The sequence below is a fragment of the Pseudophryne corroboree genome, chromosome 1, assembly GCF_028390025.1.
Source record: "Pseudophryne corroboree isolate aPseCor3 chromosome 1, aPseCor3.hap2, whole genome shotgun sequence".
Taxonomy (NCBI): Eukaryota; Metazoa; Chordata; class Amphibia; order Anura; family Myobatrachidae; genus Pseudophryne; species Pseudophryne corroboree.
This window is the reverse complement of record NC_086444.1, coordinates 88464605-88488438: the sequence shown is the minus strand read 5'-3', so window position 1 is coordinate 88488438 and position 23834 is coordinate 88464605. Positions and strand designations below refer to the sequence as shown.

The 23834-nt window shown below is 48.9% G+C and overlaps 2 pseudogenes; one reads left to right on the top strand and one right to left on the bottom strand.

Annotated features, from left to right (window-relative positions):
* Positions 1-241: 241 nt before the first annotated feature.
* Positions 242-360, bottom strand: LOC134936423 (5S ribosomal RNA; annotated as a pseudogene).
* A 2964-nt stretch (positions 361-3324) lies between these two features.
* Positions 3325-3443, top strand: LOC134936415 (5S ribosomal RNA; annotated as a pseudogene).
* Positions 3444-23834: the final 20391 nt, after the last annotated feature.

Here is a 23834-nt window from a genome sequence, read left to right as displayed (position 1 = left end):
GGGACCGAAAGAGGAGATCAGTATAAGTATTGTGTCTTAGAAAGACCACTTAGATTAGGTCAATACTGTACGCTTTACTCATTGCCCGTGAAACCATATGGCACATATTAGGAATGTATATCATGATATCCTGATGCTAGAGAAAATGTGAGAAAAAAGGATAAAGGAAAGCGGGGAAAAATACAATTAGTGGTGATACTGCTGTTGGTGTCCACCCTTCAGAAGAAGGGGAATAGTTCCTGCCCTACAACACCGGGTATTCCCAGGGAGTCTCCTCTCAAGGTACTGACCCAGCCCGACGCTGTTTGGCTTCCAAGATCGGACGAGATCGGGCATAAGCAGCGTGGTATGATAGTAGAGAGGCCTTCTACCAATGAGAGTGCACCTATATATGAAATGAAAGATTTAGGAAAGATAAACCGTACAGTACGTGGATCTGCTTTCCACGTTAGACAGGGTAAAACAACTGTCACTCAGTGGCGTTGTGTACCCTGGATCGGGGATGAGAGTCCACTAGAAAGTAATAAGCTAAGAGAAGAATTAAGTATACGGATTGGAACCTATGGAGTTAGGTAGATAGTTGATATCCAGAGAGCAAATAACAAATGAAGGAATAAAGCGTCAGGTGGGTTCGTGAGCAAAATATAAATTAAATATACATTCTTATTGTACATAGACATCTATGAGTCTGTGGCAAAAAGACCATTGCTTGGATATAGGCAAATTAAACACATATGATGTGACATACTGCATAAAGCAGGTATGGTCAGGCAGTGTAAAGGGAATAGAATTACCCTATATTCACTAAGATTGGTGAGCTATATTATACACAGAAAATTGTGACTGCCTAATCTGACAGGTATTTAACATGCCAAATAAAGATAAGTGCCTGTAGAGAAAAATATCACAACAATGACTTATGTTGAAAATAAGAACATATATACTCATAGAGTCAAATTCAACAGGCAGGTGGTGACAGATAAAGCCTCCATGGGAAGGTCCCGCTGTAGAATCCGTGGAAAACGCGTTTCGCCCGTGGGCTTGTTCACTTCCGGGATCTCACAGCTGGTAATGCATGAGACGTTTAAAAACCCTGTGAGTACAGGTGGCAGCCAATGGGCTGGGTGGTCCAATTAGGCATGGGGACGGGAGTCGGAAAGCTCTCGGCGCTGGAGGCCAATAGGAACGTGTATGCGGCGCGTCTGAGCCAATCAGAGCAATAGGTGCGCCTATTGACTGGGCGGGTTACGGAGCGTGCTGACGCTCACGGAGGTGTGTGTGCATGATACACAAAAGACCAATCAGGGCGGGGGACGGCGCATCACGTGGGGGAGTGGGATGGTGCCATATTGGAAAAGAGAATGCCAGGAGTACATAGGATAAGAATGCAATACGGCAAGGGATGAAAACAGAAGGGTGGACTAGAATTTAATACATGGGCTAGGCGTTTAATGTAGCTAATCGTTGTAGGGGTAGGTGAAGTGTCGAACCAGCAAATGTCCGCCAGCTGTGCAAAACGGGGTCGAGGGTTTAGACAAACCCCCTAGGTGACGTAGGAAGCTGGAGGGGACATGTATGTAATGGGTCTCGGCCAATAGAGGCACGCCTAGGACGTTTGCGGGAGGGCAAACTCGGGAGAGTGGGAGTGGAGAAACACTGACTGGGTGTAAAGCAAAGTCACATGGGGAAATTTGATGGCGCCATATTGCAAATGGGAATGGCTTGCCAGGAATTACATAAAGAAGAAAATATAGGAGAGGTTAAGTCAGAAATGAAAAATGCTAAATGAAAAAAAAAATGAAGATATACATTTATATAAATAGGATAAGATTAGAAAAGAAGCTTATCCTATTTATATAAATTTATATCTTCATTTTTTTATTTTTCATTTAGCAGTTTTCATTTCTGACTTAACCTAAGTAATTTCTCCTATATTTTCTTCTTTATGTAATTCCTGGCAAGCCATTCCCATTTGCAATATGGCGCCATCAAATTTTCCCATGTGACTTTGCTTTACACCCAGTCAGTGTTTCTCCACACCCACTCTCCCGAGTTTGCCCTCCCGCAAACGTCCTAGGCGTGCCTCTATTGGCCGGGACGCATTACATACATGTCCCCTCCAGCTTCCTACGTCACCTAGGGGGTTTGTCTAAACCCTCGACCCCGTTTTGCACAGCTGGCGGACATTTGCTGGTTCGGCACTTCACCTACCCCTACAACGATTAGCTACATTAAACGCCTAGCCCATGTATTAAATTCTAGTCCACCCTTCTGTTTTCATCCCTTGCCGTATTGCATTCTTATCCTATGTACTCCTGGCATTCCCTTTTCCAATATGGTACCATCCCACTCCCCCACGTGATGCGCCGTCCCCCGCCCTGATTGGTCTTTTGTGTATCATGCACACACACCTCCGTGAGCGTCAGCACGCTCCGTAACCCTCCCAGTCAATAGGCGCACCTATTGCTCTGATTGGCTCAGACGCGCCGCATACACGTTCCTATTGGCCTCCAGCGCCGAGAGCTTTCCGACTCCTGTCCCCATGCCTAATTGGACCACCCAGCCCATTGGCTGCCACCTGTACTCACAGGGTTTTTAAACGTCTCATGCATTACCAGCTGTGAGATCCTGGAAGTGAACAAGCCCACGGGCGAAACGCGTTTTCCACGGATTCTACAGCGGGACCTTCCCATGGAGGCTTTATCTGTCACCACCTGCCTGTTGAATTTGACTCTATGAATATATTTGTTCTTATTTTCAACATAAGTCATTTTTGTGATATTTTTCTCTACAGGCACTTATCTTTATTTGGCATGTTAAATACCTGTCAGATTAGGCAGTCACAATTTTCTGTGTATAATATAGCTCACCAATCTTAGTGAATATAGGGTAATTCTATTCCCTTTACACTGCCTGACCATACCTGCTTTATGCAGTATGTCACATCATATGTGTTTTATTTGCCTATATCCAAGCAATGGTCTTTTTGCCACAGACTCATAGATGTCTATGTACAATAAGAATGTATATTTAATTTATATTTTGCTCACGAACCCACCTGACGCTTTATTCCTTCATTTGTTATTTGCTCTCTGGATATCAACTATCTACCTAACTCCATAGGTTCCAATCCGTATACTTAATTCTTCTCTTAGCTTATTACTTTCTAGTGGACTCTCATCCCCGATCCAGGGTACACAACGCCACTGAGTGACAGTTGTTTTACCCTGCCTAACGTGGAAAGCAGATCCACGTACTGTATGGTTTATCTTTCCTAAATCTTTCATTTTCATATATAGGTGCACTCTCATTGGTAGATAGCCTCTCTACTATCATACCACGCTGCTTATGCCCGATCTCGTCCGATCTTGGAAGCCAAACAGCGTCGGGCTGGGTCAGTACCTTGAGAGGAGACTCCCTGGGAATACCCGGTGTTGTAGGGCAGGAACTATTCCCCTTCTTCTGAAGGGTGGACACCAACAGCAGTATCACCACTAATTGTATTTTTTCCCGCTTTCCTTTATCCTTTTTTCTCACATTTTCTCTAGCGTCAGGATATCATGATATACATTCCTAATATGTGCCATATGGTTTCACAGACAATGAGTAAAGTGTACAGTATTGACCTAATCTAAGTGGTCTTTCTAAGACACAATACTTATACTGACCTCCTCTTTCGGTCCCATTAATACAGAACATCTGTACTGGTCAGGAGAAACGGGTGTCAGACTATTTAGTGTCTGCAGCCTTTCTAATTTTTCTCTCATGATTAACAGACCAGAACATTCTTAATATTTTCTCACATTTCTTTCTTCTTTATTCTTACACCCTTTTGGATCGTAGATGGGTAATTGTTTTAATTTGGATTAATAAATATATGTTTTAACTAAATCTTTTTTTTCAATTGAAGAATTTCTCTTCCTTTCTTAAGAGTGCGCCCACACAAGAGCTTTCTCTCTCTCCCCTTGTCAGTACTTGTACTTTCTAGCTCTGGGCGCACCACCAACAGGGACTACAATTGAAAGGTTTTATTTTCCTTTCCAACAATTGTAACTGTCCACCTTTGGTTTTCTACTATTAGTTACAACTTATCATATACCAGTGCCCAGTCGCTCCTTTTTTTCCTTATACTCTGCTGGGGTCAGCGACACCACCGGAACCCGGTGAGTCTTTTTGTGTGTCATTGGCAGGGAACTTTGGATACTGTACCTTGAGTGTTATGGCCCCCCCGATGCAGACTCCGATGTTTACCTGTACAGGCGCTGCTCTTCATCTGACTGCCGCAACTGCAGGCCTCCTGTCATGCTCAGTTTCCTCAGTGGTAGATTAGTCCACGTGTTCCCCATGCTGTGGTTTTCGCAGCATCCATTCCATGGGTGCCGCCTTCTTCTGCATCAGCTGACCGGAGTGCCACCAATGGGAATGAGACTCTCTGGAATAGCCTAAATCTTCTGCCAATCCATGAGGAGCTGCACCTATAAAAGGCATTCCTTGTTCCCACACTGTCACAATACTGACCTTATTCCTTATGTCTTTTGTATTACCTCTGCCATCACTCCTACAGTTCAGCATGCAAGCTGCAGTCTGTGTTACTTGCTGATTTGTCACCTGTGAGACAATTCCCCTGTGTGAGTTATCTGCAGGATCTTTTGTTCAGCAGCTGGTCTCTGCACATTGTGCCCAGCTGCCAGTGAAGTCTATACATGCTACCTCTGCACAGCGCTCTCAGCATTCTGTGTATGATACTGTTGGGTATATTACTAAAATTCGTATTAGTATCGATTTGGAGGGAGATTCATCACGAATGACATCGAATGTGTAATTGTGCAACTTTTTGAATTTTTTACGCCTCATTTACTAAGCCGCAGTATTTTAAATTTTCGTGTTTTCCGATGTCGATGTCATTCGTTTTTTTTGGCAGTGTTTTACGGGAGTGAATAGTAAAATACTGCCGACATTACAACAATGAAACTCGGCCGGATCTGTGAGATCCGTGCAGGGTTTCATTGTGCATCTTTAAAAAAATAAAAAATAGTTTAAAGTCGAAAAAAAATGCGTGGGGTGCCCCCTCCTAAGCAAAACCAGCCTCGGGCTCTTTGAGCCGGTCCTGGTTGACAAAATAAGGGGGGGAAAATGACAGGGGTTCCCCCATATTTCATCAACCAGCACCGGGCTCTGCGCCTGGTCCTGGTTCAAAAAATACGGGCGACAAAAAGCGTAGGGGTCCCCCATATTTTTTAAACCCGAACCGGGCTCAACTAGTCAGGTACATAATGCCACAGCCGGTGAACACTTTTATAGTGGTCCCGGCGGCCCTGGCATTACATACCCAACTAGTCACCCCTGGCCGGGGTACCCTGGAGGAGTGGGAACCCCTTAAATCAAGGGGTCCCCCCCTCCAGCCACCCAAGGGCCAGGGGTGAAGCCCGAGGCTGTCCCCCCCATCCAAGGGCGGCGGATGGGGGGCTGATAGCCTTTTGAAAAAAATGTGTATATTGTTTTTAGTAGCCGTACCACAAGTCCCAGCAAGCCTCCCCCGCAAGCTGGTACTTGGAGAACCACAAGTACCAGCATGCGGTGGAAAACCGGGCCCGCTGGTACCTGTAGTACTGCTACTAAAAAAATACCCCCAAAAAAAACAAGACACACACACCGTGACAGTATAAGTTTATTACATACATGCACACCTCCAAACATACATACTAACCTATGTTCCCACGAGGCTCGGTCCTCTTCTCCATGTAGAATCCTCGGGGTACCTGTGAATAAATTTATACTCACATAATCCAGTGTTGCTTGTTTTCTTTGTATAATACACGTACTTGGCAAAACAAAAAACGGAAACCCGACCACGCACTGAAAGGGGTCCCATGTTTACACATGGGACCCCTTTCCCCGACTGCCAGGACCCCCCCTGACTCCTGTCAAAGAGGGTCCCTTCAGCCAATCAGGGAGCGCCACGTCGTGGCACTCTCCTGATTGGCTGTGTGCTCCTGTAGTATCTGTGAGGCAGCACACGGCAGAGATACAATGTAGCGCCTATGCGCTCCATTGTAGCCAATGGTGGGAACATTGCGGTCAGCGGTTGACCGAAAGTAACCTCACCGCTAACCGCAAAGTTCCCACCATTGGCTACAATGGAGCGTATAGGCTCTGCCGTGTGCTGCCTCACAGATACTACATGGGACCCCTTTCAGTGCGTGGTCGGGTTTCCGTTTTTTTGTTTTGCCAAGTACGTGGATTATACAAAAAGAAACAAGCAACACTGGATTATGTGAGTATAAATTTATTCACAGGTACCCCAAGGATTCTACATGGAGAAGAGGACCGAGCCTCGTGGGAACATAGGTAAGTATGTATGTTTGGAGGTGTGCATGTATGTAATAAACTTATACTGTCACGGTGTGTGTGTCCTGTTTTTTTGGGGGGTATTTTTTTAGTAGTAGTACTATAGGTACCAGCGGGCCCGGTTTTCCACCGCATGCTGGTACTTGTGGTTCTCCAAGTACCAGCTTGCGGGGGAGGCTTGCTGGGACTTGTAGTACTGCTACTAAAAACAATATTCACATTTTTTTCAAAAGGCTATCAGCCCCCCATCCACCGCCCTTGGATGGGGGGGACAGCCTCGGGCTTCACCCCTGGCCATTGGGTGGCTGGAGGGGGGGACCCCTTGATTTAAGGGGTTCCCACTCCTCCAGGGTACCCCGGCCAGGGGTCACTAGTTGGGTATGTAATGCCAGGGCCGCCGGGACCACTATAAAAGTGTCCACCGGCTGTGGCATTATGTACCTGACTAGTGGAGCCCGGTGCTGGTTTAAAAAATACGGGGGACCCCTACGCTTTTTGTCCCCCGTATTTTTTGAACCAGGACCAGGCGCAGAGCCCGGTGCTGGTTGATGAAATATGGGGGAACCCCTGTCATTTTTTCCCCCATATTTTGTCAACCAGGACCGGCTCAAAGAGCCCGAGGCTGGTTTTGCTTAGGAGGGGGGACCCCACGCATTTTTTTTTCTAATTTTACATCATTTCCCACCCATTCCCACTGATAACCATGCACTGATATCATGGATCCGTGCATGACTATCAGAACACGGTAAAAAAAAGCAGGTCTGTTTTAAAACTGCTTTTTTTTACGATTTGTATTTTTTCACGGTAGTGTTTGGCTATTGCCGGCAGTGTTTGTGAAATACAAATTTTAGTAAATTACCGAGTTCTATCAAATAACAGGCGTATTTGACCGATGGTGTATTCATTCGTAATTTTTTTCTTTGACTTCAAAAAAAAATACGAATGCCCTCATCGCTGCCGAGATTTGTGTTCAGTAAATTCCCGAGATGACACTTTGAAGAAAAAACATCAAATCGGTCAAAATCGGGAGCTTAGTAAATATACCCCCCGTGTCTCTCCGCAGAGCTCCACTTCCATTCAGTATGCTGACTCATAGGGGGAGATTCAAATGTTTGAACAGTCAGTTGGGAGTCTGTTTTTTCCTATCTAATAGACAGGAAAAAAACAGACACCCAACCGACTTTTCAAACATTTGAATCTCCCCCACAGACTGAACACCAGAGTTCCCTCCAAACCCAGACCAGGACACAGCCATATTGGATTCGGTCAGCTACAGTAACTCTCCGTAGCCAATCCAGATGCTGGTCTGACACCAGCTGACCACAGCATCTAATCACCTCATGCTCAGCACTATAAGTTCCACTTTCTGACTGGCTCAAATGGGCAGTAAAATGTTGCTTCTGCTGAAGTTACAGCTCTGTGCTAGGCTTTGTATCTGTATGGACTCAGTCCACTCAAATCCAGTTTGTCTGGTTATGCGAGTCTCCAGTGACCACTGTGCTCCAGTCTGTTCTGTTAAGAGACTTGCTTCTAGTCACCTGCCCGTTCCAGTTCAGTCACCTGCCGATTCCAATCCAGACACCTGCCGGTGCCAGTCCAGTGCAGTGCCAGTTCCAATCTGGTTACCTGTCATTTCCATCTACTAATCCATTTCCAGTTCGGTTCCAGCCACTATTCTGGTTCCAGTCCGGCTCCAGCTACTGTTCCAGTCCAGCTCCAGTTACTGTTCTGGTTCCAGTCCGGCTCTAGTTACTATTCCGGTTCCAGTTCGGCTCCAGTTACAAATTTGTCCCCAGTTGCTTTTCTGATTTCAGTCCGGTCAACATCTGGTTCCACTACGGTCACCATCTTGTTCCAGCCCAGCCACCATCTGGTTCAAGTCCAGCCACCATCTGTTTACAGTCCATCCACCATCTGGTTCCCTCTCCAGTTCTAGTTTCCTGTACAAAAAAGTAATTTTCAGTTCTATACAGGCCTTCAGGCCATCCACACACCTTCAGCTCCTGCTTCAGCACCCCACACCAACCCAAGCCAGATTGAACCCTCAGGCGTGGCATGCACAAGCCGCCAGAGCAACGTGGTTCATTACCTAGGCTCCAGACTCCAGGGTTCAGTCTACTTTTCCTAGAAGCTTTGTACTGCTGCACCAGAGTACTACAGGTTCCAGCCTGCTTCTAAACAGCCGGATTCCATTGTGCCTTCATTGCTACCTGATATTAGCAATTCTGAGCAGTGTCTAAGCCCTGATTCTCCTGTCAGTTTCCATAGCCATTCCATTGCTCTGCTGATGAAGCTAGAAACACTATCTGTCCTGCTTCCTGCAGATCGTTCCCAGTCTGGAAAGAAGCTTTAGTCATTTCCAGGTTCACACCTAAATTACACCAGCCAGTTTCAGTCCAGATTGAAGCTATAGTCAGTTCCAGCCTGACATCTGCTTTCTCCAGGCGGTTTCAGTCCGGATAGAACCATAAGTCAGATTCAGTCTGACATCTATTCTCCCAGATCCAATCCCAGTCTGGGACCAATATCCAGCTACCTACTCTGCTCCCTAGTTCCTGTTCTACCTCATCACAAGAGCCGCATATGACCACAGAGTTTCCTGCACATTGCTTCAATCACTAAACCACTGCCAGAATCATTCTCGGGAACACAAGAATCTTCTGCCATGAAATTGATACCCCTTTTCCACTAGCTTTAAAAAGTAAAAACCTGGGTTTTTGCACGGCGGCACGCATCAACCCTGGTTTTTTGGTACTGGAAATGGCTCTCTCAAAAAAAAAACCCTGGTAGCTACCTGGGTTGGACCCAGGAATGATCCAGGTAAGTGTGTAATGTAAACGGGTTCCACTGCGACTTTAGTGGAAAAGAGGTATGAGTTGGCGATGGGCCTCCAGTTGGCCCCATATAATCCTTGAGTTGTTGGTGACGAGCTGGCAGTTGGCCCTCATCTAATTCTTCAATTGTTGAGGATAGGCTGGCAGTAGGCCCCCATCTACACTTCTATTGGAGTATTTTGCAAGAAGTTGATACTGCAGCGCCGTTCTTTCTAAACCGCCATACTTTTCCCTCATTTCAATATGTCATTTAAAAAAGCTGACCCTTGTCCCCGCCAATATGTCTCTGTGTCTTTATTGTAGATAATAATTTTTTCTCTATTCACCTGGTGTAGAAATTTAGGCTGACATAGGACAATAGGAAGTTTATTATGTGAAGAGCGGAATAACGGCAGCTGTAAGCCACAGGCTGAGAGATATGTAAGACTACTGCCAGATTTATGCAGTAAATAGATACTTATTCCTGCCAAGAGGGCACTCAGGACCCTTGTTGGGTGTTCTCTGCTGAAAGCGAAGCAACGGTGTGCACCGAGGGGGGGGTTTCCATGTCATCTTGAGTGCTTGATTAGGCCTGGGTACTTTTTTTAACGTTAAAATTATAGTGTTAAGCCCTATACACACTAGACGAGAAAGTAAAAGCTCTTGCTCAGAAGGGCCAATCTGAGCGAGATCTTTTACAATCTCGTCCAGTGTGTACACTCAATGTCGTTAACGATGTGCACTCCCACGCATCGTTAATGGCTCCCTCCCTCGTCTGAACATGTACAGACGAGGGAGATCCTCATTAACAACAGCCATGCTGTGTGTCATCCTTCCCGCTGGCATCGGCAAGTGTAGAAGCACTTGCCGAAGCCGGCACCCCGCCGGGTCCCTGCCATCGCCAATATGGGTGTCGGCGGGGGTCGTCTAGTATGTATGGGGCTTTAGTGCAGGTTCCCATCTGAAAGAGGTCACCTTGCTGTGTGATGAGCTGTTAGATGGGCATCCACAATTTGATTAAAAAAATTCCCTGAGAACCTCATATTTATTGTAAAAATAAGAATTTACTTACCGATAATTCTATTTCTCGTAGTCCGTAGTGGATGCTGGGGACTCCGTCAGGACCATGGGGATTAGCGGCTCCGCAGGAGACAGGGCACAAAAGTAAAAGCTTTAGGATCAGGTGGTGTGCACTGGCTCCTCCCCCTATGACCCTCCTCCAAGCCTCAGTTAGGATACTGTGCCCGGACGAGCGTACACAATAAGGAAGGATTTTGAATCCCGGGTAAGACTCATACCAGCCACACCAATCACACTGTACAACCTGTGATCTGAACCCAGTTAACAGCATGATAACAGCAGAGCCTCTGAAAAGATGGCTCACAACAATAATAACCCGATTTTTGTAACAATAACTATGTACAAGTATTGCAGACAATCCGCACTTGGGATGGGCGCCCAGCATCCACTACGGACTACGAGAAATAGAATTATCGGTAAGTAAATTCTTATTTTCTCTGACGTCCTAAGTGGATGCTGGGGACTCCGTCAGGACCATGGGGATTATACCAAAGCTCCCAAACGGGCGGGAGAGTGCGGATGACTCTGCAGCACCGAGTGAGAGAACTCCAGGTCCTCCTCAGCCAGGGTGTGCCCCTGACCAAGTAGCAGCTCGGCAAAGTTGTAAAGCCGAGACCCCTCGGGCAGCCGCCCAAGATGAGCCCACCTTCCTTGTGGAATGGGCATTTACATATTTTGGCTGTGGCAGGCCTGCCACAGAATGTGCAAGCTGAATTGTACTACACATCCAACTAGCAAACGTCTGCTTAGAAGCAAGAGCACCCAGTTTGTTGGGTGCATACAGGATAACAGCAAGTCAGTTTTCCTGACTCCAGCCGTCCTGGAACCTATATTTTCAGGGCCCTGACAACATCTAGCAACTTGGAGTCCTCCAAGTCCCTAGTAGCCGCAGGTACCACAATAAGCTGGTTCAGGTGAAATGCTGACACCACCTTAGGGAGAAACTGGGGACGAGTCCGCAGCTCTGCCCTGTCCGAATGGACAATCAGATATGGGCTTTTGTGAGACAAAGCCGCCAATTCTGACACTCGCCTGGCCGAGGCCAGGGCCAACATCATGGTCACTTTCCATGTGAGATATGTCAAATCCACAGATTTGAGCGGTTTAAACCAATGTGATTTGAGGAATCCCATAACTACGTTGAGATCCCACAGTGCCACTGGAGGCACAAAAGGGGGTTGTATATGCAGTACTCCCTTGACAAACTTCTGGACTTCAGGAACTGAAGCCAATTCTTTCTGGAAGAAAATCGACAGGGCCGAAATTTGAACCTTAATGGACCCCAATTTGAGGCCCATAGACACTCCTGTTTGCAGGAAATGCAGGAATCGACCGAGTTGAAATTTCTTCGTGGGGCCTTCCTGGCCTCCCACCACGCAACAAATTTTCGCCACATGTGGTGATAATGTTGTGCGGTCACCTCCTTCCTGGCTTTGACCAGGGTAGGAATGACCTCTTCCGGAATGCCTTTTTCCCTTAGGATCCGGCGTTCAACCGCCATGCCGTCAAACGCAGCCGCGGTAAGTCTTGGAACAGACATGGTACTTGCTGAAGTAAGTCCCTTCTTAGCGGCAGAGGCCATGAGTCCTCTGTGAGCATCTCTTGAAGTTCCGGGTACCAAGTCCTTCTTGGCCAATCCGGAGCCACGAGTATAGTTCTTACTCCTCTACGTCTTATAATTTTCAGTACCTTAGGTATGAGAAGCAGAGGAGGGAACACATACACCGACTGGTACACCCACGGTGTTACCAGAACGTCCACAGCTATTTGCCTGAGGGTCTCTTGACCTGGCGCAATACCTGTCTAGTTTTTTGTTCAGGCGGGACGCCATCATGTCCACCTTTGGTCTTTCCCAACGGTTCACAATCATGTGGAAGACTTCCCGATGAAGTCCCCACTCTCCCGGGTGGAGGTCGTGCTGAGGAAGTTTGCTTCCCAGTTTTCCACTCCCGGAATGAACACTGCTGACAGTGCTAACACATGATTTTCCGCCCAGCGAAGAATCCTTGCAGTTTCTGCCATTGCCCTCCTGCTTCATGTGCCGCCCAGTCTGTTTACGTGGGCGACTGCCGTGAAGTTGTCCCACTGGATCAATACCGGCTGACCTTGAAGCAGAGGTCTTCCTAAGCTTAGAGCATTGTAATTGCTCTTAGCTCCAGTATATTTATGTGGAGAGAAGTCTCCAGACTTGATCACACTCCCTGGAAATTTTTTCCTTGTGTGACTGCTCCCCAGCCTTTCAGGCTGGCATCCGTGGTCACCAGGACCCAGTCCTGAATGCCGAATCTGTGGCCCTTTAGTAGATGAGCACTCTGCAGCCACCACAGAAGAGACACCCTTGTCCTTGGAGACAGGGTTATCCGCTGATGCATCTGAAGATGCGATCCGGACCCTTTTTCCAGCAGATCCCACTGAAAAGTTCTTGCGTGAAATCTGCCGAATGGAATCGCTTCGTAAGAAGCCTCCATTTTTCCCAGGACCCTTGTGCAATGATGCACTGACACTTTTCCTGGTTTTAGGAGGTTCCTGACTAGCTCGGATAACTCCCTGGCTTTCTCCTCCGGGAGAAACACCTTTTTCTGGACTGTGTCCAGAATCATCCCTAGGAACAGCAGACGTGTCGTCGGAGACAGCTGCGATTTTGGAATATTTAGAATCCACCCGTGCTGTCGTAGAACTACTTGAGATAGTGCTACTCCGACCTCCAACTGTTCTCTGGACCTTGCCCTTATCAGGAGATCGTCCAAGTAAGGGATAATTAAGACGCCTTTTCTTTGAAGAAGAATCATCATTTCGGCCATTACCTTGGTAAAGACCCGGGGTGCCGTGGACAATCCAAACGGCAGCGTCTGAAACTGATAGTGACAGTTTGTACCACGAACCTGAGGTACCCTTGGTGAGAAGGGCAAATTGGGACATGGAGGTAAGCATCCTTGATGTCCAGGGACACCATATAGTCCCCTTCTTCCTGGTTCGCTATCACTGCTCTGAGTGACTCCATCTTGATTTGAACCTTTGTATGTAAGTGTTCAAATATTTCAGATTTAGAATAGGTCTCACCGAGCCGTCTGGCTTCAGTACCACAATATAGTGTGGAATAATACCCCTTTCCTTATTGTAGGAGGGGTACTTTGATTATCACCTGCTGGGAATACAGCTTGTGAATTGTTTCCAATACTGCCTCCCTGTCGGAGGGAGACGTTGGTAAAGCAGACTTCAGGAACCTGCGAGGGGGAGACGTCTCGAATCTCCAATCTGTACCCCTGGGATACTACTTGTAGGATCCAGGGGTCCACTTGCGAGTGAGCCCACTGCGCGCTGAAACTCTTGAGACGACCCCCCACCGCAGCTGAGTCCGCTTGTACGGCCCCAGCGTCATGCTGAGGACTTGGCCAAAGCGGTGGAGGGCTTCTGTTCCTGGGAATGGGCTGCCTGCTGCAGTCTTCTTCCCTTTCCTCTATCCCTGGGCAGATATGACTGGCCTTTTGCCTACTTGCCCTTATGGGGACGAAAGGACTGAGGCTGAAAAGACGGTGTCTTTTTTTGCTGAGATGTGACTTGGGGTAAAAAAGGTGGATTTTCCAGCTGTTGCCGTGGCCACCAGGTCCGATGGACCGACCCCAAATAACTCCTCCCCTTTATACGGCAATACTTCCATGTGCCGTTTGGAATCTGCATCACCTGACCACTGTCGTGTCCATAAACATCTTCTGGCAGATATGGACATCGCACTTACTCTTGATGCCAGAGTGCAAATATCCCTCTGTGCATCTCGCATATATAGAAATGCATCCTTTAAATGCTCTATAGTCAATAAAATACTGTCCCTGTCAAGGGTATCAATATTTTCAGTCAGGGAATCCGACCAAGCCACCCCAGCGCTGCACATCCAGGCTGAGGCGATCGCTGGTCGCAGTATAACACCAGTATGTGTGTATATACTTTTTAGGATATTTTCCAGCCTCCTATCAGCTGGCTCCTTGAGGGCGGCCGTATCTGGAGACGGTAACGCCACTTGTTTTGATAAGCGTGTGAGCGCCTTATCCACCCTAAGGGGTGTTTCCCAACGCGCCCTAACTTCTGGCGGGAAAGGGTATAACGCCAATAATTTTCTATCGGGGAAAACCCACGCATCATCACACACTTCATTTAATTTATCTGATTCAGGAAAAACTACAGGTAGTTTTTTCACACCCCACATAATACCCTCTTTTGTGGTACTTGTAGTATCAGAAATATGTAACACCTCCTTCATTGCCCTTAACATGTAACGTTTGGCCCAAATGGAAAATACGTTTGTTTCTTCCCCGTCGACACTGGAGTCAGTGTCCGTGTCTGTGTCTGTGTCGACCGACTGAGGTAAATGGGCGTTTTAAATCCCCTGACAGTGTTTGAGACGCCTGGACAGGTACTAATTGGTTTGCCGGCCGTCTCATGTCGTCAACCGACCTTGCAGCGTGTTGACATTATCACGTAATTCCCTAAATAAGCCATCCATTCCGGTGTCGACTCCCTAGAGAGTGACATCACCATTACAGGCAATTGCTCCGCCTCCTCACCAACATCGTCCTCATACATGTCGACACACACGTACCGACACACAGCACACACACAGGGAATGCTCTGATAGAGGACAGGACCCCACTAGCCCTTTGGGGAGACAGAGGGAGAGTTTGCCAGCACACACCAAAACGCTATAATTATACAGGGACAACCTTTATATAAGTGTTTTTCCCTTATAGCATCTTAATATATATAATCATATCGCCAAATAAGTGCCCCCCCTCTCTGTTTTAACCCTGTTTCTGTAGTGCAGTGCAGGGGAGAGCTTGGGAGCCTTCCCACCAGCATTTCTGTGAGGGAAAATGGCGCTGTGTGCTGAGGAGAATAGGCTCCGCCCCCTTTTCGGCGGGCTTCTTCTCCCGTTTTTCTGAGACCTGGCAGGGGTTAAATACATCCATATAGCCCCAGGGGCTATATGTGATGTATCTTTTAGCCAGTATAGGTATTTCATTGCTGCCCAGGGCGCCCCCCCCCAGCGCCCTGCACCCTCAGTGACCGCTGGTGTGAAGTGTGCTGACAACAATGGCGCACAGCTGCAGTGCTGTGCGCTACCTCATGAAGACTGAAAAGTCTTCTGCCGCCGGTTTCTGGACCTCTTCACTCTTCGGCATCTGCAAGGGGGTCGGCGGCGCGGCTCTGGGACCGGACTCCATGGCTGGGCCTGTGTTCGATCCCTCTGGAGCTAATGGTGTCCAGTAGCCTAAGAAGCCAATCCATCCTGCACGCAGGTGAGTTCACTTCTTCTCCCCTAAGTCCCTCGTAGCAGTGAGCCTGTTGCCAGCAGGACTCACTGAAAATAAAAAACCTAACAAAACTTTTACTCTAAGCAGCTCTTTAGGAGAGCCACCTAGATTGCACCCTTCTCGGCCGGGCACAAAAATCTAACTGAGGCTTGGAGGAGGGTCATAGGGGGAGGAGCCAGTGCACACCACCTGATCCTAAAGCTTTTACTTTTGTGCCCTGTCTCCTGCGGAGCCGCTAATCCCCATGGTCCTGACGGAGTCCCCAGCATCCACTTAGGACGTCAGAGAAAGTTGGTTTATGAATCTGTGTTTGCAGATTTCAGCAGCTGATTATTATCTTAAACTCAAGTGTGCACCTGTATCCTGGTCTTTGTATTCCGTCATGGCAGTGTAGCACCTTTAAATGTATTTGGAAATTGGGTTCTAGTATGTAGTATAGGTTGTTATGAATATATGTATATGTACACACACAAATACATATAATTATCATTTCTTTTTGCGCCATTCAGGGCAATATGAAATGAATGGCTGCCATAGTGTACTACGGTGCAGGTCTGTTGGCTGTGCATTGCAATCTGGAGATGACGTTAGCTGTAGGGGTCCAGCTCTTGGAATATCTCACATTAGCAAAAAAGCAGCCCCATAGAACCTTGTTGAGGCTGGTTTTGCAAGCAAAAACATGAGACTGCAGCAAATATCACGAATATCTGCTGTGGTTCCCCGTACATCCAGTACATCCAGGGGATACTTAATATTTGATGGTACCCCCGCAAAAATGGGTGTTTTGGGGGGATATAAATCATTGCTAAATACTGTTGGCCCCAAAAAAGGTTTAATGCATCTTAACCTAGCAATTAACAGAGGTGGAAAAGGAGGACAAAAGTCTACAGTAATAACACCTAAAATAATTGTTTAATTACTCACAGTACTTACTACATACAGAATACAATAGAGCAGGAATTATATAGTTTACATTTCAGTGTAATATATTCTGTCTGTACTTTAAGCATAATTTTATATAGATATTGTACTGTATGATATCTATTAGTACAGTATGAGTTCTATGTTGATGTGCCCTGTTTTGATGCAATCTGCACATTCCTTGCTGGCTATGGCAGAAGACAGAAGAAAGCAATCTCTAACGTTCTCCTTGTTTCTGAGCACTCACTTCCTCCAGAACAGGAAAACGGGGACAATGAGGAGAAATTGGCCCTGTCTCCACATAAAATGCTGGAATCACGTGAAATGTCAGTTCCTGTTTTTGAACATATGGAAAAAAAAGAAGTGCAACGTGTTGGCCCTGTTCTCATGGCTTGCTTCGTCTGCAGTATGTCAGTGCAGGAAAGGAAAACTTGGTGTAAGTGATAAAAATGCGGAAATATCATTTTTGTGGTTTAAAAGAGAATTCAGTCAGGTGCATGGACTCAGAATCAAGTCAACGTTCCTGTTGGAATCTGTTAGGGAACAGTATACTGTAATTGGAATTATAGAATAAAATCGTGACATTAAATATATTAAATCTCCATTAAAAGCATACATTCTTGCAAAAAATAAATGGGTAAAATGTACCGACGCAAACTCCATCTGCTGACGGCAGACTGACATGATGCTTTCTTGTGGAGTGTTTGGCTGTGCCAAGAGCAACTAGTGTTCGTGATCCAAGATTTTTGGAGAGTAAAAAAAGCCATTTAATTGGTAAATTGTTCACCAAAGACCATTTCACATATTCATGATATTCAAAGAAAGGCTCCAATTTAACAAATACTAACATTTTGAAATAGCAACAACAGTTAAGGCCCATAAGCCGCTCATAACTTTATTGTGATTACATAAACCTTTTACTTAAGCTAGCTTATCACTAAATAAAACCACACCACACACTGAAATAAAGACACGGACACAGTAGCTGGAGTTAAAGGTCAGACGATGTTTATTAATCGCTGACCAACTCTTTAAACTAATAATTGAGGCCGAATTAGAATTGAATTGAATATATATTAACTTTAGTTTGGAGGATGGCAAACAGAAAACCGCTGCCAAACACCAGCACCCGTCACCTAGATGACAAACCACCAAACCAAGGAGGGGAGTACACATACCCCGCCTCCTTCCCGCATAACCCGCATTGTGCTGGCCTTACCCCTCTTTCTCTGGCAAACGTTCGGTTCCCGCAGGGGAACGTCTAAATGTCCAACCGCAAGAAAAGGACACACCTGCCGTCCATTTAAAGAGGGAGCCCCACAATGACCACTTATGCCTGTGTGACAGCTGGTTGGCAGCGATTTCCCGCCAATCTGGCTTTCAATAGCCCACAGCAAGAACAAAAAACGTAGACGCATTCTGGGAGGGCGGGCGGGCATAAACTGAAAGGCAAGAGGGAGTCTAGCAAGATGGCCACCCCCTATATACTAACCTAAGACCCTCCTCTTCATCCTGATGCACAACCCCTTAAACCAATAGGAAAAAACCAACCGGGAAAACTGATCTGCCTAGCAACTGCTTAGTCATTTAACAACCAATCACAAAAAGTTGATCGCTTATATGGCCTCAGGCTTATGCAGCCTTCAGCTTATCTAAGCCGCTCATAACTTTATTGTGATTACATAAACCTTTTACTTAAGCTAGTTTATCACTAAATAAAACCACACCACACACTGAAATAAAGACACGGACACAGTAGCTGGAGTTAAAGGTCAGACGATGTTTATTAATCGCTGACCAACTCTTTAAACTAATAATTGAGGCCGAATTAGAATTGAATTGAATATATATTAACTTTAGTTTGGAGGATGGCAAACAGAAAACCGCTGCCAAACACCAGCACCCGTCACCTAGATGACAAACCACCAAACCAAGGAGGGGAGTACACATACCCCGCCTCCTTCCCGCATAACCCGCATTGTGCTGGCCTTACCCCTCTTTCTCTGGCAAACGTTCGGTTCCCGCAGGGGAACGTCTAAATGTCCAACCGCAAGAAAAGGACACACCTGCCGTCCATTTAAAGAGGGAGCCCCACAATGACCACTTATGCCTGTGTGACAGCTGGTTGGCAGCGATTTCCCGCCACCAAGGTTTTCCAAACCGCCACCGCCATCCGCAAACAGAACCTTAACCAACCAGAAACTAACTAGCTCTAACGAAAAAGACCGAAAATATCTTCCAGAAAAAACTGCACTCCTTCCGGAGAAAGGTGAACCCCATCGTCTCTATAGAACTGCCTGTTCCGCAGCACCAGCAGAGGATGCTTAATTGCCACTCCGCCTATGGCCTTGACAAACAGAGACACCGTCGAGTTCACCTTTTTGCGTGCTTTCTCCAGCGCCGAGAAACGCACCGCACCACGCCAATAGAAACGGGGCACCATTTCCGACCAGACAATGCATACCCCAGGCCAGTGACAACGTATCGCCACCACATCCGCCTTTATAGACAAAATCAAGTCTATGCCTTTAACTCGGCCCAGATCATTACCACCCAGATGAATGATAATACAACTGGGGCGACCCCAGCGGCGCTCCCTAGAAAAAAGGACGCGCAACAAATCACCCCATAACATGCCCCTAACACCTAACCATCTAAATTGCCGGGACCCAAAAATCTCAGTCGCCCTAGATGCCATGGGATGTTTCTCCGCCCAAAAAACATATGAATGACCAACCATCCATATGTGGTCTCCAAAATTGCTGACAGCTGTAAAAGAAAATATCCTAATGTCAGATTATGCACATAATCTGTAACTTAAACACAACGTAACCAATAAAACCCAAGTGAAGGAGAAAACTCAAAAAACCTCCCGTGGACCTTGGTAGAACAGCCAATTGAAATTAGGCCCACTCGGAGGAAAAATTTTAAAAATTCGCTTCACACCCTCGATTCCTGAACGGTAAGCGTTCAAAAACCGACGAGTAAACACGTTTTTGGGTTAGCGCAACAGGCGCACTTATAACTTATCTATACGGACATAGGACTTATAGGAGGCCGACTTCCAGCGACCCAACTCCCGAATAGCCGCTGGTGATGAACCAGCGGCCGCCGCATGGGTAGCCGCCCCAATCCGAAAGGAATGAGTACCGAAGTCCGCCTCCTGCAAGCCCAACGCCGTCAAACATTTCTTGAACACCGATGAGAACTGAAACTTTGTCAGAGGGTCCAACTGCGCGTGCACCAGCAACTGGTTGCCCCCCGGAGGTCTTAACCGCACATACTCTTGCGTCAACCGCAGCGGGCAAACGCCCATACCTCCCTGAGCCTCCAAGGACAACCAGCGACCCCGACCTGTTTGATCTGTCTTGGACCGCACAATCCTACAGAGCAACAGGCCCTCCTGCAAGCGCACATTCTCGTAGAGCAGACCCGATTCCCGGGACGCCTTGCTGCTCGCCACTAGCTCGCTCACCCGAAAAGCCCCGAAAAAGGCCAGGGCATACGCGCTACTAAACAATGCCACCTCAAATTCCGAGGACGCAATCCGAGGTAGCACACGCAGCAATTCCGCTAGCAGCTGCAACGTTATAGGCCTACGTGAATCCGCAGGCGCCGGGTGCAACCTAGCCCAACCTTTCAGCGCTCTGGAAAGGACAAACGACCCCGTGGGGTCCGTTGTCCCGTGGAGTCGCGAGTGAAAGGCGATGCCCGCAAGGGCAGTAGCCATGGCCGCTTTTGACCTACCGTTTTAGTAATGCTCCCAAACAAAGGTCAACAGGGCGTCGGCCGAGGACTCACCTGCTACCCCGTACCTACTCTGAAAGGCTGACCAATCCCGCCATGCAGCATCATACGCTCGTAGCGTAGAGGGAGCCAGTGCACACCTGGCCAACGCCGTTAAACCGCTTCGACCATCTGCCAGACAGAAGGTGGGCACTGTAACCCCTCTGCCTCCGCTCCCGGAACCAACGTCCTGAATTTGTCAAACTGGAACCGGGACAATGCATCCGCAATTCCATTGTCAACTCCAGGTACGTGGCGAGCCCTAAAATTAATATTGCGCTGCAAACAAACCAACACTAAATGCCTTAGCAATCGCAGCGCCTGCGGAGATGAGGAACGCTGGTTATTAATCGCATGCACTACCCCTAAGTTGTCGCAAAGAAACAAAATGTCCCTATTTGCGAACCGTCCGGCCCATAACTCAAGCGCCACTAAGATCGGGAACAATTCCAGCAGAAGCAGGTTCTTGGTAAACCCACGCGTTACCCAAGATGCCGGCCAGGCCGCAGCGCACCATGAGCCAGCGAAGAACGCGCCGAAACCTCGACTGCCTGAAGCATCCGTGAACAACTGCAGCTGCTTACTGGAACAACAAGGAGCGGGCCACAACACTTCCCTGTTGAAGGACACCAGGAACGAGACCCAAATCCGCAAATCATCCTTGATCTCGCGGGAAAGGTACACGGAGTGATTCTGTCGAACCGTCCCCGCGGTGGCCCGCTCAAGTTTGCGACAGAAAATCCTACCCATGGGGATAATCCAACACGCAAAATTGAGAGAACCAAGCAAGGACTGCACCTGTTTAAGCCGAACCCTGCGTTTTCCTAAACAGTCTGTAATCAAACCCAATAGTTTCCGCACCTTATCCTCGGGCAAGCGACAGCACCCCCCTACCGTGTCAATCTCGATACCTAAATAGCTAAGACAAGTGCAAGGACCCTCGCACTTATCCTGCGCAACCGGTACCCCTAAAGCGCAGCATAACGACCTGGCCACCGAGAGAATGTCCCCACAGACTGAACTGTCTCCGGGGCCTACAAAAAGAAAGTCATCCAGGTAGTGAGCCACCCCCATCTGCCCGGAGGCGGTCTGGACGCACCAGTGCAAAAACGTGCTAAAGCACTCAAAGTAGGCGCAGGAGACAGAGCAACCCATGGGGAGACACCGATCGACGTAGAATTCGCCCCCTATTTTGAAACCCAGAAACCGCAGGGAATCTGGGTGTAGCGGGAGTAGCCGAAAGGCCGACTCCACGTCCAATTTTGCCAACAGACTCCCCGGACCACAATCCCGCACTAATCGCAGCGCGTCGTCAAACGACTGATATCGAACTCTGCATTGGGCTTCTGGGATAGCGTCGTTGACCGACAGCCCCGGCGGGTGCGACAAGTGCTGTATCAAACGAAACTTACCTATGGCCTTCTTGGGCACTACCCCTACTGGGGAAATGCACAAGGAGGGCAACGGGGAAAGGGCGTAGGGCCCAGCCATGCGCCCCAGCCCAATCTCCCCGTCAACCTTCCGCCGGACTTCCTGCGGGAATTCCCGAGCCGATCTCAAATTCTGGCGTGCAACCACATACACCGAATCCGGGATTGGCAAACGAAAACCGTGCTGAAAGCCCTGCAAGAGAAACGATGCCGCCGACTCATCGGGGTACAAGGTAAGCCAGCGCTGCAACTCGGGAACTATAATCGGGGAGAAGGCCTTACTTGCCAATTCCACCGGCCTCGGTGGAAGCGGCAGGCTTACCGCCTGTCGCCGCGGTGCATTCCTTGGCCGGGTGACTGGCTCCGCACAACCTGCATGAGTGGCGAAAACGACAGCCCGTTCCTTTGCCGCATTTGCCGTCGTTGTAGGCAAAGCACTTGCCTTTTCCCGTCAATCGAGAAGCCACCGCCCCGGCCGCCCCGGGCTTCTTGGCCGTGACGTCCGGGGTGGGTTTGACCTGCTGCGTGACCTCCAACCACACCTCAACATCCTTAAAACCCGCGGGCAGGATGGGGTTGCCATCCTGATTGCGACGAAACTTCTCGTCGTAATCCCGCCACGCGGAACCCTTGGATTTTAAGTACATATCGTGTACTAAAAACAAATATTTCACCAAGTTGGCATACTCCGCGGGACGCGATTCCGTGTAGCAAGCCATGAACACCAAAAACCAACGCAGCCACTGGTGAAAATTGCGAAACGCATTTTCCCCAATACCACCCGGTTTCTTGGCCGCGTCAAAACCCTGCCGCATTTCCTCTGTAAGGGTGAATATGTCTACATACTTCCCCTTACGTATTTTTTCCCGCATGCGCTTACGAACCCCTCTTGTCACTGCCGTGTTGGCGCAATGTACCATCTCGCCGTAACGGGGAGGGTCGGAGGGGACCACCTGCGCAGGAGCGGCCACCTTGTGCGCCTCCTTGGCCATTCGCCGCGCGATGAGCCTAGCTAATTTACGCGGGCGCCGCGGAGAGCCGGATGATACGCTGCTAGAAGACGAGGAACTACAAGTTGAAACGTGTAAAGGAATATTTAGCTCACCGGAGTTTGAAGGACCCGGAACCGCGTCGTCCGCTGCACCCGCCTCCGCTGATGGCCGTACCTCCACGTTCGCAGTCGCGCTTGTCCGTGACCTTCGCCTCGTGACGGGCGTAGCCCCTGAATTAGACGGAACCTGCAAGGGAGAAAAAGAGGGGACAACCGGCACCGGGGGAACCAGAACATCATTAACACTTGTCCGCAAATGCGGAGGCGGAGAGCCCGTCCCCCCGTTCCGTGGCGGATGGCCGCCCGGCAGCTGCAGGGAGGGGGCCCCCGCCGAGGTGTACCCGATCGACTGCGTAAAGGCTGACCCGCTCACTGCACCGAAACTCGCGGGGTAAGACGGCCGCCACGCCGTATGCGGCGGGCAGCCGCCCGCCCCCGCCCATCCGTATGACGCCGGAAGGAACTGAGGGGGCGCCGCGAGAGGGGGCCAACTCTGTGCCACCTGATACCCACCGCCCGGTGCCTGCCCTGACTGCAGGCCCGCAAAGGCCGGCAAGGGCACCGCGACTCGGGGGCCACCGACCGACCACGTGGACTGCACGCCGGCGCCCGCGCTGGCCCCGTGCGGGGAAAACTGTGTGCCGGACACCGTCATGAAGCCCATGGAAGGCATGCTGGCGGCTAAGGGGAATGCTGGAGCCGGAGGCCACGCAAAACCCCCGGGGAAGGACTGGCTCCCCGCGAAGCCTTGCTGCGCTGCTACCGAAAGCGCCCCGCCGGGCGTCATATAAGCCGCCGAGACGGATGTCTGTGTGGACCCAAACTGAAAAGGACCGGGAAGGGCGTGGAGAGGGGTTTGAAAACCGACGAGCGGGGGCGCCGTTAATGGCGTCGGGGCGTCTGACACCCAGGAGGAGCCCGAGCAGGCCACCGAGGCCGGGGGAAAACCCTGCCATGTGACTGCCGCCGGGGCGGGTGTGGCGGCCGCCGCTGCCACGTCCCCCGCCCCGGCGACACTAGGCCCAAACGGCCCAATATTATTTAAATTGAGGTGCGGTGTGCTAAACCCCCCGCTGGAGGGGGGTAGTATGGGGCCCTG